The following is a 4,881-nucleotide window of genomic DNA, read 5'->3' on the forward strand; positions in this document are numbered from 1 at the left end:
CTGGACAGGAACCAGTTTCAGGACAATACCAGTTTCCGGACAAGTATTATAACGGCTTAATTTTGGCTTTATCGATGACAATCGGTATTATATGTCATGAAGATGCTTGGTTTGATTGTTTGAGAAAATAAATTTCCTTCCAAGTTGATACATCATTAAAATTGCGTGAGGATATCTTACCTGTGTTTTAAAAACAGCCTTATATCCCTTTGGGGCATGTAATTTGTTCTGCGCATGCGCAATATTTTGTTTATTTCGGGATATAATTTGGGGTAGCAATTAATGCACAATCTACTTCATTCGAAGTTCATTGGTTGTAATTCCCCAAAACTAAATCTGTAACGTATTGGAAAACGGTGTTTAACTAGGTTTACTCCACTTTCGCACTTCGTTGCTGCCGTACACACAAAAATATCCGTTTCACTTTTCAGTCATTCCGAGACCCATCACGTGATCGTTATTTTTCCTATCATAAACATTTTTCAGTAAATCAGCTTAATTATATAAGAAAGCTAATATGTCAGAAGAAATTTTTTGTTATATTAGAATAATTATCTGTTAAAAACAGATATGAATAGCAGCTTAATTTATGTCCGGAAACTGGTTCTGCAAGAGTAAACAATTTACACTTTTATTGACCTAATTTAACCCTTCAGTTTGTACATTGCTTACGTCACCAGGCAGTATTAATTGTGTTATCGGACATAGTTAGAGCTCAGGTTTTTTGTAATGTTAGTTTTATTAATGCATGTTTATTATTAAAAAATAAACAATTAAAAAAACTCGAATTCTGTCCGGAAACTGGTTCCTGCCCAGTATATAAAAAAATCTTGTTTTTAGATAATATTGTAGTAATTGAAATTCACTATTATTAGCCAATAGGTGCTACTTTTTTGTCAGATATACATGCAGTGTGGATGCTTACTTACATGGGTTTTTTTTTCATTACAACTTTTATAAAGTTGATGCGCAAAGAATTAATGAGTCTTAGCTTTAAAGGTTGTATATGCTACAGTATTGAATTTTCAGATGAAATTTATTGATGATTTACATTAAAAAAGAAATGGTATGAAAATAAGATGAAGGATGGGTTTGTGTATCGACTGTATGATTTGATAATTATCATGAACACTGCTATAAATATATATTTTGTAAGAAAAAAGTGATATGAAAAAAAAATGTTTTTAAAGACTTATCAATATTAGCACCATTTTATTCAATGCTTACCACTACAGTTTTCCCATAGTAAACTTTACTAGGAACTGTAAATAAATAATAATTTTGTTCAATCAACAGTCTGAAATTTTTTTATATAAATAAACATTTTTACCAACTCTAAAAATATGTAGCTTATTTAATGTGTTTGCTAATAGACTTCATCTTTTTCTGTTTAAGAACTTTGTTACAGGTCTCCATTTTATACCATTTCTCAAAAAATATTTTTTCAATAAGGGTTATTTTGTACTATCTGTCCATTTATACTGTACAAAACCATTAACATACTCAATCTCTTGAGGAAATAAAGTATTTATTTATTATCTGCTTTGTTGTTTTTTGTTTATATAAACTTTGTATGCAAATCCACCCTACGTATCCTTTGGTTGATTATCATCCCTTGTTGGCCAAGTAGGTAAAGTCACTGACTTCAAACAACTTACCCCACACTGTGTAGGTTCATATCCTACCAGGGATTTTGGAAAAAGCAATCCAGCTAGTACTTAGTTCAGTGGTGCTACTTGGGGAGTGTGAAATAATGCACAGAATGAGAGCCAAGATCATCATCCTTCAGGAAACTTACGTCATTATATAAACTATATGTGCATCAGGCTTGATTACTGTAAAATGTATTACACATATATAGAAACAATTACAAATACTTGCTCATATTCTCAAGCATCCATGAATGAATGACAAAGATATGACCAGACACAAACATCAAAGTTCTATTTTGACATAAAAGTATAACCTCCATCTTTTAATCTGTTGACTGGTGCGAGTGTTTTTTTACATGTGACAAGTTTTCCTAATGTGCCTAAGAAGTATGCCTAGTTATTTTCAAAATCCATTCATGGATTGACAGAATTGATGACTGGATCTACTGATGTACTTTGTGAAACTTTTAACCTTACAAGTCCAAGCGTGACCTTGATCTTCAAACTCGTCATAACTTGTTTTAAAAGAACCAATATTTTTAAGCCAAACTATTACAAAGTCTGTCACTGGATGACAAAAAAGACATGGACTGGACTTTACTATAAATGACTTGATACAAGTATGAACAAAAGACCCCTTACGACAAAACCTACATGGTTAAATACTCTAATAAGGCCTTGACTATCTATTGACATTGACCTTCGATTATTGCAATTTACTAAAATTGTCTTAACTTTATTTATTCATGGATATGTTTCATTCTTTGACAAAAGAACACTTATTACAAAACTGGAAATGATGATTAATTCAAATGCGACCTTGACCATCAATGAATTATAATTTGTTCAAGACAATTATGTTTTCTAAGAGTATTCTTAACTGAAATATTTTATCTTAAATGAGTTTGACCTTAGAAGTAAGAAATAGTTGAGTGTGGTCCCTACCTGTTTGAAGTTCCTGTTAAAATTTTCTGAAATCAGAGTTTGACCTTGACTTTTGAGCCTTGGACCTAGATGTTGCATCCAATGTGCTTTACATTTATACAAAATTATTTTAAAGACCATCCATAAATGACAAAGTTATAAACTGGACAAAATTCAGATGGAAGGCTATTCGAACACTACAAAAACTATATGCCTTTCCTTTTTGTGGTGCATTATAATAAAAACTTTTGGATTTGAATATGAGCTCTTATGATATGATCGAGTTGACCACAAAATGCTTTTAGTCTTTCCTACTTTCCAACATTTTTCTTGAAATGGCACATCACACCGAACATGTAAATTATTACTTGAATCTTAAGTCTTTTTACTTTTCTCAAAATCTTTGTACATTTTTCTCTATATTTTCATGAAATATATTGGCTCAACTGGAGGCATGGAGCTTTAAAGGGGCTTTAACTTAAGGTTAATCTTTGTATCAAATCATGATGCTTATATGTTCACTGACGGTCAGGCTTTTTATAACATTTCTATGAATTCAAGTTAGTGTTTGCTGTAAAATAAGTCATATAAAATTTTCGGACAGATTGACAAAAGAGGATTTATTAATCCTACTGGTTTGGCATATACAAGTAAATCCTCTCTGTAGAGGACTTTTACAGAGAAATAACCTCTAACAGAAGAATCATTCTTCCAACATTTAGACAAAAATACCAATCTCTTTAGAAAAACACTTCTCAGGTGGACAACCAAAATATTTATCTAGCGTGTTGCACTGCAGAAGTTGTAATGTACTTGTACAAGAGTGGCGGCATGGCCGAGTTATCTAAGGATCGCTTGCTGAGCATGTTTGAAACCCCGTCAGGGGCGAGCCGTTGTTTCCTTCAGCAAGAAACTTTATACTTATTGTTCAGTACTGGTTGGTTCCAGGAATGGATTCAAATGCGTGTCTATAAGCTTATAGCTTCTTACACAATCAAACTAAAACAAATTCTGTATAAACCAATGTACATTTTTATATAAAATGGAAGGAAAGAGGAAAAACAACAATCATCTTGTTTTCATTATCTTTATAATATAAAAAATATGAGAATGACAGCGTTGTTTCTGGACTGGTTATATGATGTAAAATTGATGATATTTTCTTGGTTTCAATGCATTTACAAGAATCAAGGATATGTTTCTATATATGATATGTGGTAATCTAACGAGCTTGGAATGACTTGTTGTATAAAAAAAATGTTATTATATACAAAATAAAATATATATACATATTAAGGATATGTAAAAATTATCTAAATATTATGAGGTTTAACACAGAGCACTATTTACAATGATTTTATGTGTCAAGGAAATGACATGCAAGAAATAATGACAAAGTTTATTTTGCTATGGATTTCTGCAAACTTCAAAAAAAATTATTTTTTTAAATTTCCAACAAAAAGAATTGCAAAATTTTATACTTGAACAACTTCATAGCAATTACCACTATATAGTAGCTAAAATGACTGAAGTAATAACTGGTTTGCCAGTTATCTTTAAGGTTTTACTTAAACGCCTTGCATTTAAGAAATAATTATAAGAATGCTATTTATGTGTAGTTTTAGAAGAATTTTAACACAATGCTTTAAACAACCACATGTCAATTTGAAATTAGGTATTTTTGTCATTTTAAAGAATTTGTTTGCTAAAAATTGCCAAAAACGAGCTGTGTTTTAACAAAATTATTTACTGAACTCAAAATTTCTTGCACATCACCTGGATATACATATATATATATACATGTGTATATACATTAAAGACAATACAACAGGAATGATATGTTACATTTCACAACCTTTCGAAGAGGACATTTTGATATATAAAAAAATATATATATTGCTATTTACCTATATATACAAATTATTTAAAAAAGACACCACATCTGACAACCATCTTACTAGGAATGTACAGTATTCACATGTAAAAATTAAACATTTCAAATATTTTAGACAACTGATTCTTGAGCATATGCTTTATAAAAATCTACTATTCACAACCACTGTAAGTGATGCTAATTTTTTTTATTTAATTCATATGTAAAAATGAAGATTAGGAATATTATCTGGTATATCGTAGAAATATTTCAGTTTAAATATCCAATTACATTTAAATAATCATTAACTTGGCTCTGAAACTGCCAAAAAAAAGCAATACATATCATTTTTTTTAAACTCTGATAAAATCTAGAAAATTTAAATCGTGTTATTAGAAATAACACATTAAAACCTTCACAATATGCCCCCCT

Source organism: Ruditapes philippinarum, unplaced genomic scaffold, assembly GCF_026571515.1.
Source record: "Ruditapes philippinarum isolate M1 unplaced genomic scaffold, ASM2657151v2 ctg13937_1_1_1_1, whole genome shotgun sequence".
Classification (NCBI taxonomy): domain Eukaryota; kingdom Metazoa; phylum Mollusca; class Bivalvia; order Venerida; family Veneridae; genus Ruditapes; species Ruditapes philippinarum.